The sequence below is a fragment of the Lontra canadensis genome, unplaced genomic scaffold (assembly GCF_010015895.1).
Source record: "Lontra canadensis isolate GAN:19392208 unplaced genomic scaffold, GSC_riverotter_1.0 scaffold30, whole genome shotgun sequence".
Lineage (NCBI taxonomy): Eukaryota > Metazoa > Chordata > Mammalia > Carnivora > Mustelidae > Lontra > Lontra canadensis.
Window position 1 is genome coordinate 10318642 of NW_022631024.1, and position 16649 is coordinate 10335290.

At 39.1% G+C, this 16649-nt stretch overlaps 1 protein-coding gene across 7 annotated transcripts in view; it reads right to left on the reverse strand.

The window, feature by feature from the left end:
- DENND1A (DENN domain containing 1A) overlaps nt 1–16649 on the reverse strand; it is a 496671-nt gene that overhangs the window by 370982 nt on the left and 109040 nt on the right. The gene's annotated exons all lie outside the window — the stretch shown is intronic.

Genomic DNA, 16649 nt, shown 5'->3' on the forward strand with positions numbered 1-16649 from the left:
AATGTATCCTTACCAAAATACTTATGAACTCCTGAAAATACAGATAAAACCAGATGAAGTTCTCTTCAAAAACAGAACCAAACGATACACTTTTGGCTTGTCAGTACAAAATATCATGAGATATTATGTTCTACCTAACATAATTAGACTTGCACAGCAACTATAAAAATACATAGGTGAAAACACCTTTTATGACCATCTGTTTAAAATGGAATTACTAAAGGGGTCACTTGATTTTTCCATCATAATTGCAAGATAATCCAATACCATCGTCTCTAAGTCAATACAGAAGTGTACTAATTAAATGCTATTAGCACTCCATTTGCTATTGATTAGGAAAACATTCAATCTTTACTAATAAGAGAAAGACATTTGGTTCCTCAGAGACACATTATGGGGAATGGTAAGAATAATATGTATTTGAGAAATCACATATCAATGCAAAAGGTTTATGGAAAAACACAGTATTTGAGGGTCCCCTCACACACTGATCACAAAATATACCACTCAGTTTTCTTAGCCATCTTTTAAAATATCAATTTACTTCTCTGTGAGAGTGAATCCACATAAAAGTTAAAACCCTCCAAATCACAAAACAAAAATGCAGTTAATCTTGCTGCAGTGGAGAATCAAAAAGGGAAAAAACTAAGGGCCTATTCAAATACTACATTTAAATCCTAGAAATACCAGTTTTCAAGTCATTAAAGTCAGTGGATGTTATTTTTCAAAACTCAAGGCTAATAACAAAAACAGGAGTATTCAAAAGGGCATACCAAAAATGCAAAGCTTCCAAAAACAGGTGGTGCAAAAGAGGGGAAACTATCTATAGAACCATTTCCACTCTTGAGGTATCTTCTGGTCGACTTAAAAACTGGGGATCAATTTCTTTCCTTACCCTCATCTGCAAACACTCAATGGGGCAAAGGACCTGTCTAGACTATGACCAGCAGAATGCTGGAGTGATCCCCTCTGTGCAGGGCTGCTAGTGGGCCAGAGGAAGAAGCTGTTGCTTCTCTCTGGCCGGAAGGGCTGAAATCATGCAAAGAGTTGGCCCACTTGAGACAGGAGGCCAGAGGGCGCTAATGGCGTGGCATGAAAAGCACCAGGTCTAGAGGGAAGAATGAGCAGGATGCAAAGGGACAACCAGACACACCTCTAAAACCGTGCTTGCTGCTGGGTTGGGGATAAGGGGGAGCCTAAATAAGAGGGTAGCAGTTATAATTCCTAAAACATAGGTAAATCACCCTGCTACAGAAAAAACTGATATTTTAGGATTTAAAATTTGGTCCCAAGACAGGAAAGAAAAAAAAAATGTACTTGTAAATTAACTGAGGGACACAGTAAAATAGAAGTTGGGAAAGCCACAAATAAGGCTTATTCTTTTTCTTCCAACTGTCACATGGTTAACACTTACTCTTCAACAAGAAAACCTCGTATAGAAATGACTCAATATAAATCTTTAATATCATGTCTTCTTGCAGTAGTTTGTGCTTCTTAGGGACCACTAATACTGATGGGATGGAAACCAAGACGGAATAAAACCAAAGACTAATTTTTTTTATCACCATTTTGTGAAGGGATGAATGTCAGAAATGAAAATGTATGATACATTCTTCAATTTAAAAAAGATTCTTGTTTATAGGTGGGAGAAGGAAAGTTTTTGTACCTTTAGTCAACTATGTTAATAAGAAACTATATTAATAACTAACTTAGGGGAGCCTGGGTGGCTCAGTGGGTTAAAGCCTCTGCCTTCGGCTCAGGTCATGATCCCAGGTTCCTGGGATCGAGCCCCGTGTCGGGCTCTCTGCTCCGCGGGGAGCCTGCTTCCTCCTCTCTCTCTCTCTCTCTCTCTCTGCCTGCCTCTCTGCCTCCTTGTGATCTCTGTCTGTCAAATAAATAAATAAAATCTTAAAAAAAAATAACTAACTTATTATAAACATGTATTTTATTAATATATATAATATAGCAAAATTTTAAGAAGAGAAGAAAATATAGATTTTTAAAAATCTACTTATTTTAATATACTGAAAGTAAAGACAATGGAATGCCAAGATGGGAGGCACACAAATCACAGTATCCTAAACACTGCCTCAGTGGCAGGCACGACAATCATCATCAACCAAATTCCTTCAACTGTCCTAAGACAGACCAGAGTGAGAGTCCCAGATTTTTACAGAATCGTGTTCCAAGATAATACATGGATTATTATTTACTATGATCCAAGCATAAAGCTTGTGATTTCCTTTAAGGCCCTGAGGTTTACAAAAGCGAACTTCATGGGTTCTTAACACTCTCTAAAGCAAGATTTTTAAAAAAGGTTGGGGGGGGGGGCGCGATGTTTTTTAAAAACCAAATTCCAATCTACAAAGTTCCACTCAATTAGCTCAAACATCCAATCTGATAGTTTATAAAGCTCTGAAAGCCACTTTGTAAAAACTAACAAAAAAACTGAAAAGAATTTGAGTTTTCTTAAAAATGTCTATTTCGCACAGTGGGTTGAAATCCTCTCTTTTCACTTTGAGTCGATCACAATGCCATAATGTCACCAAAATATCGACATTGGAAACATCTGAGTTTAAAAGGTCCAAATACAATCTGCTTTTCTCAAGCAACACAACACCCGCCTTACTAACAGTTTCAGCACGGCACATGTACAGAACCTAGCACCCTGCAGTTAAGCAAACCGCCTTTAAATTTTCTGTCTGGCAGCAATCCACTTGCGTGTCTGTATGTTTTTACAAGTACTCTATGTATTTCATTGCATCAGCTGCATTTCTTTGAGTTTTAAATGGTCTGGGAACATTTTATGAAATGTTCTATATCTTTATATGGAAAATAACGTACACTGGAAAAGTGTGCATCGGTCTAATATTTATGTATCTATTTCTTTATCCACCATCCAATACTATAATTGCTAATGTTCCAAAACACCTTCTCACATTCATACCCTCACCGCCAAGTGCAGTTTCACCAAACAGCTAACTTTCAACACAAAAATCTGCAGATCAGAGAACTACCAAGGAAAAAAGCAACAATTTGCTCAGGCAATTGGCAGTAAGAACAGAGTCATGGGCATATGTCAAGCTTTTTCTCCAAGAATTGTCCCTCTGACAGAAAATTAAGAACATTCGTTTTCCTTCTCTCTCAGCAACTTCCTCCAGATTTAAGTAGTAGATTCTTAAAATTAAAAATCAATTTCATCATCTCCTAGGAAAATACGAAAATAACGTATTTAAAATATCTTGCCACAAGATGTATGGTATGGTAGAGTCATAGATCTCTCAACCACGTTAAGCCGAAAAGAGGCACCTGGCTCTGGAATAAAGCTTCACATTGTGTCAACGTGGTGGGCCAGTACCTTCTTCTAGCACCACAGCCACGCAAAAAGAAGGTCTCCACAAAGACATGTATGCGCCACCGCTTTTCCATTGGAGGCCACAGAATCATTTCTATACTTAACACAGATATTTCACAGCACAGGACTCCTGATCTGATTCAGGCACAGAACATGACCCATGCTTAAGAGGCTAGGTCCTTGTGGGGCTCGGCAGGGGGGGAAAGTCTCAGAACAACGATGTCTTGATTTTTTTTTTTTTAAGAAAGGTTAATTTTCTTCAACCTCAATTGTTCATGTTTTCTAGTCTCCTACTATAACATACTTTAAGTCTTTAAGATATACCAGATTGCCACAGGATGTTTAATTAATAGAATTAGAGTTTGGGCAAGACTTGCTGGAACGGTGCTATAAATTATTTTACACAGGCTCCAAAACCTTGAGTTCTGCCTTAGGCTTAAAGTTCCTAGAAAACGTGGTAGACAGATCTTTTACAACAGAAATGCAAAATAATTCATAAAAGTACTGTGGTTATGTATGAGGGCTCATTTGTAGATCAGTAACTAGTATGTGTACGTACACACACACACACCTTTTACCAAATTATTTTCCTGTTTTTCTCTGTCATACCAATGACTCCACATGAAGGGTCAAGGCATGACACTTTAACTCATTATTGAAAAATACACCGCCTTCATTTTCTATGAAATGTGGGACAACTACACAGGAACCAAATGTTACAATCTTCCATAACTGAAGCTCTTTTAGGAAATTTAAGAGAGACTGCAGGCAAATGTAGCCGCTAACATGGGACTCTACGCTGCTTTCACTTTTAATGTGGCAGGTATCAAGGCAGAAAAAATTACATTTAATGCCCACTAAAAATTTATTCAGTCATTATCCCTAGGATATCTCAGTCAGTAAGAAACAAAATATTGAACATATTTAAAGCTTATAATTATAAAAAAAACCCTCCCCTTTGAAAGACTTAAAAATTAGCCATAAACGGTATCACCTCATTGTTTAATTCCATGTAGTTTAAGAGACTATCTCCCTCTCCCCCACTACTGTAAATGTTAATCCAAGTTGTAATCAGATTTAATTTTCCAGATGAGAAGATGGGAATATGCTGCAAATGAGGGATAGTCCATTACACTGCTCTTTCCCTAATGTCATGTTCAAATTTTATACGCTGAAAATGTATACGCTCAGCAAGTAGTCTGAAAAGTTATACATTTTGAGGACGAGCTCAATCTTCCCCAAAACACACTCAGAAATAAGCTTTTTCTTCTCATCTTCAAGAAGAAAAGTGTTGTTTTTTTTTTTTGGTATAATGTAGAAATAAAAAGTTTCTTGACACTGTGATTACAAGATGGATTCCACTAAAAAAAAAGCTTAAAAAAGACACTCCCTATTAAACTCACTGCTGCTCTAATGAATCAGCTTTACTTACTTTATATTATAAAATACCTGAATCATTTGTTTAGCATTTTAACTCAATACAATTATTCTAGTAAACTATTCCACTTATGATAGTTAAAATTTAATTAAAAATACATTTCTGAAAGGAATGTTTCAAATGTTTTACATAGAAAAAAAATCCACATGATTTCCTTTTCCCTAACAATGAAACAAAATAGTCTATGTTGCCTTTGCTTTAAAAATGTTTTTAAATTAAAAGTTACTTGCTTCAAACAAAAATTGCTCACTTCACAATGCAGATTTTATCCTGTAATTACAGAAGAGTATACTCCACTAATTAAAAAAAAATCATTTCCAAGTACTTTAAATGAACCTTCGGTTTCCACGTACAACTGGAATTTCTTTTCTTTTTTTTAAGATTTTATTTATTTATTTGACAGAAAACACAGCGAGAGAGGGAACACAAGCAGGGGGAGCAGGAGAGGGAGAAGCAGGCTTCCCACTGAGCAGGGAGCCTGACGAGGGGCTTGATCTCAGGACCCAAGCCAAAGGCAGATGCTTTAACAAGTAAACCACCCAGGTGCCCCACAACTGGAATTTCTTAAAAATTATTCCAGGTATTAACTTTTTGATCTAAAACATGAAGACCCTAAGACACATAAACTTTAGTCATCACTAATTTTAAAACTGTGTTTCTATTTACAGCCTTTCCGTTCAACACTGGCATTTGAAACACACTCAAATATTACACTTCACAGCAGCTGGCCTGATAACACAGGACCAGTTCACCATCTACACCTATAATAAAAACCCAAACAGCATTATTTAGGGAAGGGGAACACAGCCCACCTCAGTATGGCAAGCAATGGAACCATTCACATGCCAGATTCCTCCTCAAACTAACAGATTCTGCCTTTCAGACATACCCTGCTCTGATGTGACTATCTCTGCATAAACAGCAGACACTGACCTATTGTTTTCAGTTGTTGGAGTTATGAATGTAGTACAGTTATCAATTAAGTGAATCAACAAGTCTTAAATGCATCAGCTGTTCTACAAATAAAGAGTCCACTGACATTATGCAGTAAAATCTTGGGAGTTTCGTCTCTTTCTAGAGAATGGTGATAGATTTTTGACCAGCCAATGCCACTACTTACCAATAATTAGAAATATTTTTCATAACTCATTCCATCTACAAAAGGTATATAAATCTGATTCTCAACCAAACTTATGCCACTTAACCCAAAAATCAAACATAAGTCAAATTCCAAAGGGAGCTTTAAAATGGAAAGAGTGTGCTGGAGAGAAGAAAAAGTCCAGAGACTATGTTCACTTATACTTTCCTTTTTGCCTGAATATCCTAGTTTTCAACTTTATTATTATTTAAATATTTAGGTTTTTAAAAATTAGTTCAGGGTTTGGAACTATTCCTAAAATCTATCAAATTGATAAATATTGATGAAGGCCCTTTTTTCTTTAATGGCTATAATCTCAGGTTTCCGTTTAATTTCCCTGTGAGTTAGGATTCGTTTTAGCCCTTCTTTTTGAATGAGCATCATAAGTATCCAATTTTTATTCCAATGTGAATAATTACTTCAGACTTCATCTAAATGACAGCTGTGCCCTTTATGTACTACAAACGTGACATCACTGCATATGGTCTTCATAAATAGATATATCACAACTGTCAAATCTGGTGGAAAGAGATAACTTCATTATTTACTCAAATGCAACTACTGATTGCAGACCCACTACGTGTCAGGCACCAGGACAGGCATTTTATACACAATTTCTAATTTAATCTTCATGACAACACTGTGATATTGGGACTATCGTTAAGTACATCATCATTAAAGAAAGCAATAGGTTACCATTTGTCCAAAGTTAGAAAATTAGTGTTTACTCATGACACAAATATACTGGTGTGACTGGCCCAGGTGATGAAAAAGCCAGTCCTTGCTGTCAAGGAGTTTACAGTGTGACCCTAATGAAGAACCCACAGAATTAAATGACTGCAGAGTTTCACAAAGTGCTGTGCTAGGATGAGCAGAAGGGCATCAAACCTAATTCCGACCAGGGCAGAAAAAGCTTTGAGGGAGGAAGTGGCCAGATGCAGACTCTAGGACTAGACCGTGGTTCATCTAATGCTACCACAGCCACCTTCTAACAGACCAACAGACAGGAAGTCAGTATCTATTGAGGCCAGGGCCCATGTTCTACTTAGCTTTGTCTGCTACAGAAGGTCTTCTCGGTTACAAATGCTTAACAAATATTTTGGCCTAAGAGAATAAACTCATTAAATACCCTGTCTCTCAAAATGGAGAAAAGGCCAATTTCAAAACATCCAATTGAAAACAAGCCTCTGAATGCTATAGGCTTCCTTCCTAAAGACACAATGGCATATAAGTAAGCACACAATAAATATTAGTTGTTGTTTTATTATTAACCCCAGTGGAGAAATAAGCAAGCACCATAAATTAGATGGCTATAGATGTATAGGTATGCCTCAAATTGGAAATACATGTGTTCCTGAAATAAACTTTTATAAACCCAATTAAAATTTTCCCATTGCCTGCCATTACTTACCTAGAAATGTTATAACTTTATCAGAAACTGATTTTCTCTTCATCGTCAGCGGTTCGAAAATCCTTAAGCTACAGTTTATTTGCCTCCTGGCATCTGTTTGCTAATGATCTGTAAACATCAAATGCACTAGGGACTCTCCCAGATTTACAGAAACCCTGAGGTGAATCTCTGTATAAATTGAAGGACCTTTCTGCTAATTTCTTTGCTTTCTAAGTTTGCATTCTGGGTTTCAGAAACAGAGTTCCATTAAACATTTTTGCAATAATAATTAGAATATTACCAGCTACCATTTACTGAATGCCTATGTATACATACCAGTAGTTGCCATAGGTGGATTATTTTATTGTCTTAATCATAACAAAACTCTGCCAGGTAAGGAGATGTACCCCTGTTTTTTAAAAATAAGAGTGAGGCTCACTAAGAACAAATTTAATTAAGCAACAGAGCTGGGATTCAGCCTGGATCCATCAGACTCCCAAGAATCCAACAGTGGCTTTCTTTTTTGGCTTTATTTATGTATGTCCTCCTGTTGATCTGTCTTCTAGTTATTATTGTGACTCAACAATAAGAATACATCTGGACAAATAACCAAAACATGTTGTCATGAAATAGGCCTTAGCAGACTATGAATGAGAGCTTTCCAATTTCTCTATTTAACCTTCTTTGCCAAGTTCAGGATATAAATAAAATGACTCCAGAGTAACTAGCACTCAATTCAATGAGCAAACATGATAATGAAAAGATGAATTCCTATTAACAACTTAGAATAATTCTGAAGACTAGAGGGTATCCTTGGATAATCTGTGAAAAAGAAATTTTTTTGCTACACGGCATGGATGAGAATGTAGAGAAATGTTTTCCTACTTAGAAAAGTATTTCCCAAGCACCTCTAAGCCATACTGAGAACTCCAATGCCAAGGCCAAACTACCACATACAGTATACACAAAGCTGACATGCCAGCAAGGGAAACATACTATGCCTGTCAACCAGAAGACTCTCTTGTTAACAAAATTCTGCCTCTCTTTCCCTGGAAACAAGCCATTGCTGCCTAGTCCATATCTGTACCATATATCCTATATGATACCTATATACCCTATACCACTGGGGAGCAGGGAGTAAAATGTACATAAAATTTGCCATTTTAACATTTTTAAATATACAACTCAGTGGCACTAAGTCCATTCACGTTATTATACAACCATCACTATTATCTATCTCTAAAACTTCTCCAACTAAAACTGAACCCATTAAATAACTTCCAATTTTCCCTTCCCCAAAGCCCTTGGCAACCACCATTCTACTTTCTGTCTCTATGAATTTAACTACCCTAGGTACCTCATATGAATGGAATCATTCGATACCTGTCCTGCATGCCTGGCTTACTTCACTCAGCACAATGTCTTCAAGGCTCATCCATGTTGTAGCCTGTGTCAGAACTTCCCTCCTTTTTAAGCCTGAATAATACTCCATTGTAAGAATACCACATTTTATTTATCCATTCATCTATGGACACTTGAGTTTCTTTCATCTTTGGCTATCATAAATAATGCTGCTATGAGGGGCACCTGGGTGGCTCAGTTGAGTAAGTGTCTGCCTTTGGCTCAGGTCATGATCCCAGGGTCCTGGGATCGAGCCCCATGTTGGGATCCCTGCTCAGTAGGGACCTGCTTTTCCCTCTCCCTTTGCTCTCCTGCTCCTGCTCTCTTGTTTGCTATCTCAAATAAACAAATAAAATATTTTTAAAAAATAATGCTGCTGCCATGAACATGAGGGTACAAATATTTGTGCAAGTCCCTATTTTCACTTCTTCACGACATATGTCCAGAATGGGAATTGCTGAATCATATGGCAATTCTATGTATAATTTTTTTGAGGACCTATACTACTTTTAACATGTTTCAAGACCTTTATGTTATAAAGCTAGAACCACCTAGAAACCTTAGCGCGGCCATTAAGACCAAAACACCTGGGCTGCCTGGGTGGCACAGTCAGTTAACCCTCTGATTCTTGGTTTGGGCTCAGGTTGTGATCTTGGGGTCCTGGGATCAAACTCTCCATCGGGCTCCACGCTCAATGCAGAAGTCTGATAAAGTTTCTCTTTGCCCCTCTTCACCATGCACACACGCATGCTCTCTCTTCTCAAATAAATCTTAAAATAAATAAGTAAAGACCAAACTATCCAATTTCATTTGTTTCTTAAAAATGAATTCCCAATGGGAGAAGATATTTGCAAATGACACTACAGATAAAGGGCTGATATCCAATATCTATAAAGAACTTCTCAAACTCAACACCTAAAAAACAAATAATCAAGTAAAAAAAAATGGGCAGAAGACATGAACAGACACTTCTCAAAAGAAGACATACAAATGGTTAACAGACACATGAAAAAAATGCTCATCATCATTAGCCATCAGGGAAATGCAAATCAAAACCATAATGAGATACCACCTTACAACAGTTGGAACGGCAAAAACTGGCAAGGCAAGAAACAACAAATGTTGGGAGAGGTTGTGGAGGAAGGGGAACCCTCTTACATGGTTGGTGGGAATGCAAGTTGGTATAGCCGCTCTGGAAAACAGTGTGGAGGTTCCTCAAAAAATTAACAATAGAACAACTTATAACCCAGCAATTGCATTACTGGGTATTCACCCCAAAGATACAGATGTAGTGAAAAGAAGAGCCATATGCACCCCAATGTTCATAGCAGCAATGTCCACAATAGCCAAACTGTGGAAGGAGCCGAGATGTCCCTCAACAGATGCATAGATAGAGAAGATGTGGTCCACATACACAATGGAATAGTACTCAGCCATCAGAAAGGATGAACACCCAACTTTTGCATCAACATGGATGGGACTGGAGGAGACTAAGCTAAGTGAAATAAGTCAAACAGAGAAAGTCAATTGTCATACGGTTTCACTTGTATGTGGAACATAAGGAATAGCAAAGAGGACGTTAGGAGAAGGAAGGGGAAAATGAAGGGGGGGGGCGGAATCGGAGGGGAAGATGAACCATGAGAGACTATGGACTCTGAGAAACAAACTGGGGGTTTTAGAGGGGAGGGGAGTGGGGGGAAGGGTTAGCCCAGCGATGGGTATTAAGGGGGGCATGTAGTGCATGGAGCTCTGGGTGTTCTACACAAACAACAAATCATGGAACACTACATCAAGAACTAATGATGTACTGTATGGTGACTAATGTAACATAATAATCATTAAAAAAATGAATTCCCAAATCCAGCCAGGCTGATCAATCCACTTTCCCACAAAACTTGACATGTTTTGAGCAAAACTTTCCTTTCTCCTCTTCCCTCATCCAAATCAGACCCTTCCAAAACATGCTCTTAGGCCTCACAATTTATAAACGTAGCCAATTGTATATTCCTCTATGAATTAACATTCAATTACACTAGCAGTTTAAAAAATTAAAAAGCCAAAGAACCATGTCATCCATCACAAGTACAGTGAATCTTAAGCATAGCTGGCAAAGGAACAACAGAACTGGCACACTCGCTAAAACTCCTTCACTTGCCTTCTGGCACTCCTGGTCAGTGATCAGCACAATTCTCAATCTCTTGCACTAAGAGATTGAGATTCTCATTCTTACATTCTTCCTCTGACCTAATGCTGGCTTCCTCTGTAGGCCTCTCAAGTGGTCAGTGTTTCCTCTCTATCCCTCCCACTGGTCTGGAGGCAGGGTAAGCAGCCTCTGCTCCTTGTTTCCACTTCCAGACCTATCTCCCTCATTTTCCAACATCCTGGATTTTAACCTGAGCTCACCAGCCTACACTCCCCACTCCTACTCTGCTGTGCTGTCATCTACTAATCCTAGAGTTATTCCTCATTCCTGAGTCACATGGATCCTGGTGTACTGCCCCTCACTCTACCAGCACTCCTACCACAATCTTAGTGATTTCAAGTTTACACATAGCCAATCCTTCAATAATCCCGGAATTCTTGGATCCTTGGCCTTCTCCCTGCCAAGGTTTTCTACCCAATCTCAAGCTACTCACTCTCGTGGTCACATCCAAACTCTATACAGTTACCAATAACTAAAACTCCCTCAATAATCAGTTTTAAACACCCCAGCCTCCAACCATGACTTACCTCTTGCCCTTCTAGTTCAGTCCCTACAATATTCTGTCTTCATTCTTCAATCCCACAGGGACACTATTACCAACCTTTTCAGTGTCCTTGATCCACCTCAGGTCCACCCTATCCTCCTCGCCCAGCTTTAATTCTATTTATAACCATTCTTTTCCATACATCTTCAACATCTTTGTTCTTCTCTTACTTTATCAACCTCACTTGGCAAAAGTCCAACCATCCTTATTAAATCCAGAGATCCACCTACACCCGTGTCCCAGGTGGAGAAAATCACCCTACTGTGCTTAAAATACTAAAATACTGGCTTTAAATTTGGATTACTTACTGTAAGTGAGCTTGACTAATTATAACACATTTTCCTTGATTCGTTCACTCTCTTGTTCTTGTTCTCTATGACTATGTCATAGTCTCCTCTCTCCCTTCAAACCTTCCCCAACCTCAATGGCCACTAATTGACTCATTTGCCCCTTCACTGAGAAAATCAATCAGAAGAGTCCTCCCACAAGCCTCCACTACTACATCTACCCACTTACTATCACTGACCCACAGATGCTGCCTTCATCCTACCACCATATAGAACTACCCATGCCCCCTTGCAAAGGCTCTTCCTGCACTTATGAACTAGGATCCCATCCCCTCTCACCAACAAAGACATTGCTCTACCAATTCTCCCGTGTTATTAATTTTACCTCTCTATTGGAGTTTTCCCATCAGCATGCAAACATACTGTTATTTCTGCAAATCTTCTTTAAAAGGTCAAGCCCCCCACAGCTACCACCCCATTTCTTTCGCTGCTTCAAAGCTAGATACCTCAAAAGGATGTCTGTTCCCACCTTACCAGTTCCTCTCTTCACCCTCTTAAACCCGTGCCAATCAAGCTTCTACCCCACCACTGCTGTGAAACTACTTACGCACTAATGACCACACTAACTCACTTCTTACTCCTAACATCAATTATCTATCCTCAGTCCTCATCTTACTTGACCTATAAGCACCATTTGACATCCTTGATGGGTTCCACTTTCTCTGTTTATGTGGCTTCCACAGTGTCCCACTCCCCTGACTCACTGCTTCCCCTTAAGCTCCTTGCAGACCTCGTGAAATTCAAGGGTCCCAGACCTGTTCTTGGACTTCACTTTTCTTTCTTGATGTCCTCTTTTACTGGCCTTTTTCAGTCTCATCACTTCAAATACAAATATGCACTGTCAACTTTACATTTATTTCTTCCAACTCCAGACTCCTGTATCTAATTTTCTGCTCAACATCTCCACTTGGATGCCTAGCAGACATCTCAAATTGAACATGTCCAAAACTGATCTCCTGATCTTTCTCCCACATTTCAGATCCAATCTGTCAGCCAATCTTGTCAACTAAATCTTCAAAATAAATTCAAGTTCTGACCATTTCTCTCCTTCTCCACGCTACCACTCTGGTCTAAGTCACCATCATTTCCACTACAACAGTCACCTAACAGGTGTCTCTGCTTCTGCCTCTGATTCCCTACAGACTGTTCTCAAAACAGCAGCCAGAGTAATCCTGTTACTTACTTACGTCAGGTCCTACTTTACCAGCAACTTTCTGACCTCATTTCCTATTACTCTGCCTCCCTGACTCCCTGTTCTAGCCACCTGGATCTACTTGCTGTTCCTCAAACCTGCAAGCCATGCTTCCACTTCATGGCCCTTTCCCTTGCTGTTCATTCTGTGGGATAAATACCAAGGAATGACGCATGTGCTATCTTCATTCACAAGTTACTTTCCTAGTGCTGCTTTCCCCAGTCACCTTATTTAAAATTATAATTTCCCTGTCCCCACCATTCTTTATTCTCTTTTCCTGTGTTTTCTCCTTAGCACATTTTATCATCCAACATACTATGTACTCTCTTATTATCTGTTTTCCCCTACTAGTATAGATGGCTTAATGATGGCAGGGATTTTTGCCTATTTTGTTCACTACTATATCCCCACAACCCGGAACTGGGCCTAGCACATAAGTACCGAATGAGTCTAAAAGAATGAAGGAAGAAAGGGAGCATATATTCGACCACTCCTTCCAGCAAATAATTTGGTAATACATTTCCAAAGCGCTAAGCACATCCACAATCCACATCCTAGTAATTCCACTTCTCAGAATCTATCCCAAGGAAATAATTGGAAATTATTTTTATGTTTGTTTCAAACTTCATTTCAAAAATTGGTAGCATTAATAAGCTCAAGTGACCCAACACCTATGAGACCATTAAAATTAGGTTGTGTTTGTAATAACATGGGGAAATACTAACATCATTGCATTAGGAAGAATTAACTCAAAATGTAAAGATTTATCACACTGTAACAGCAATTACTCTTAAGTTTTTCAAAAAACACTAAATAGAAACCCACTGAAACTTCTAGCTATGAGTGCCTCAATTGTGAAATTATAGGGATTTTCCTTATTTCCTGAATCTTCCACATTTTTAAACAAGGCTCATAATTTAAACACACACACACCAAAAAAACCTTTGTAAATAAAGAAATATGTTCCTGAGAAATTTGATTTAAATGGCATACAACAGCATATAATGTCCCCATCTGCCTCTCCAGGAACCTACCCCTGACTACTTTAGCCCACATTGACTGATTTCCTCTGAGCTTCTGTAATATTTACTGTTTTGGTAGCATCAAATTATTAACACCTGCTTGCACATCTAATCATTTACTATCTTAGACTGTTACTTCTGTAAGTACTTGTCTTCTTAATAAATAAAATAAGCAGTTCCCAAGGCCAGGACCCATATCTTCCTACCATCTGCACTCCTCCCAAGAATCAAGGTGCCCCAGCATTCAAGCACAGTGCTGAGCACAGAGCAGACTGCCTTCCATAAAAGCTTTCTGAATTGAACTCTACTCTGAAATGCCTTTGAACATTTCCCTAGATTAATTTAGGGGTGCTTATGGTCAAGTCTCCTCCAAAAGACTTCACAAAATGCCTATGCTGGGTGTCACATACTATGAGAGCCATATACCCTGTGATGTCACTTAAGCTTGACAATTCTACAAGGTAAGTACCTTTACCCCACTGGCTCATCATCACACAGATGGGTAAATGTAAAAGCCAAGACTTGAACTCAGAAAGTTTAACTAAATTCCAATATCTTCATCTCGGGTATGATTTTGGTTCCGCCAATCAGATCCACTTGGTGAGGCCTGAAATCAGAGCACCGCCAAGAAGAGAGCCGGGAGGTAACACAAAGAACCCATTTTTCTGATTCAGAACTTGTAGGAATGGCATGATGGTTCTGGAGGCAACAAATTTGATGGAGACTTCCTAAGCCCAAGTGGTCAAAGGTGGGAATACCCTGGGACTGACATTTGGGATAGTAGCTTCCAGAAGGCCTCAGCTTCCTGACACGGCAGCTGTGGCCAATCTTTTGGTGTGCTCCTTCTGCAGTGATTCTGAAAGTCATTCCATGGCTCAAAAGTCATTAGCCTGAAGCATATTCCTCCAGTCTTCCCAGTGATTCTCTAAGACGGAATTCTCTGTACTCATTCCTTTTCTGAGGGAGTGGTCTCTCTCTTCTTCAGCTAGACCTTGACTGATACACATCTTGTATCACACTGGACAATGTTCCATCTACTTGCTGACCTACCTTAGTCCAAGCCTTCTCGGTAGTTGAACCACTTTTATTTAGCGTTGTGTCTCCTACACCTGAACAATATCTGACTTTTTACATGCAATCATTTTCAGTAGGCTTTCAGACAATCGCAATAACATTAGAACATAAGATGTAGCATGAATATTAAAGTGTCAGATTGGGAATCAGCAGGCCTGGATTCTGCCACTATGTGATCATGAAAAGTCTTTGAATATAAATTCTCTCAAATATAAACTGAAAGTGTTGACTAAAAGAATTCTTTGGACTCTAAAATTCTGTCATTCTATGATCTAAAAATCCTCAGACAACTTACTGCTTTGGTAAAATGTCCAGAGCTACAAATATCCTTTAAAGGAAAATAGCCCTAAGGAAAGCACTTCTTTCTGGTTTTCCCTGTGGCCAATCATCTACAGAGTTAAGACTCTCATAAAAGAAAACAAAACAAAGCCCTTTCAATGAAGTAAAATTCTAAATGTAAGCAGCAGTGGCCAATACTTAAATACCATTTTATATATGCCTTTTTTAAATTAAGGATTTAGGAAGTCTGAACATTGAAATATATATTTTCCATTAAAGAAGCAATTAACTCAGTAACTGAGTTATTGTTCTAAACTAGACTGATACACTTGACATAACAATAAGAATTTTAAAGCCTCCTTTCATCCTCTCCGTTTGGCTCGATGACTTTACTCCCATGGTTTTGCTTCATCGTCTGGAGGGGTTTCCTCCCTCCTGCTATTACCATAAAACTTGTATTCTATGAAGCCCCATCCTCCATTTGGTTGAAATGGTTGAAACTGGTTGAAATTGAACCAATAAAACCTTATATATAGGAGATAACGGAAGGATTCTTAGCTTGGAATAATGCTACAAGAGCTCTCCTCAATTTGCATTTCTTCAATAGTCTTAAAAACACAACCCTCCCCTGGGTGAAAATCAGCAAGGTTTCCTCAGCCTCTGGACTCGCATCCATGCCAACAGACAAGTGAGGGCAGGGTCCCTGGAGCCAGGTTAAGGGGCCAGGCCTTGAGAAACAGGACACACAGGAAACATGGGCTGTTGGGGGCATAGAAGGGAACAGTCAAGAAGGCAGTAGAAGGCTGGTACACAAGACAGAAAAACAACCCAAACCCTACAGTGCCTCTGAAGCTAACCACTGTCAAAATTCCAGTAATTTCAAGCTCCTCAAGACAGAATAAACTAGGATTCTCAGAGAATTCGTCTGTGCTCAGGGAGCACTGAGATAAAGGTTTGGCAAAGATTGTCTTCTTAGGGTTTCTCTCAGACTTGCTTGCACCGTCCCTCACACGGATATCTTTGAACAAACAAGCAACTCATCCCTGAGAACAGGAATGGGACTTTGTCAGGGTTGGGTCTTCCCACCTGCAACTGGGGGTGGGGATGGACAACTGGATTCCCAGGAGGCCGCAAGCTCAGACTACGGAGGGCTCTTTCAGGGCACTGATCAGGCCCTTCTCGCTCCGCATCCTCTCCAGGACAAACCTGCTCTGGAACCCGCTACGTGGGGCCATGGCCCTACCCTAGGACTATGTAATCCAAGCA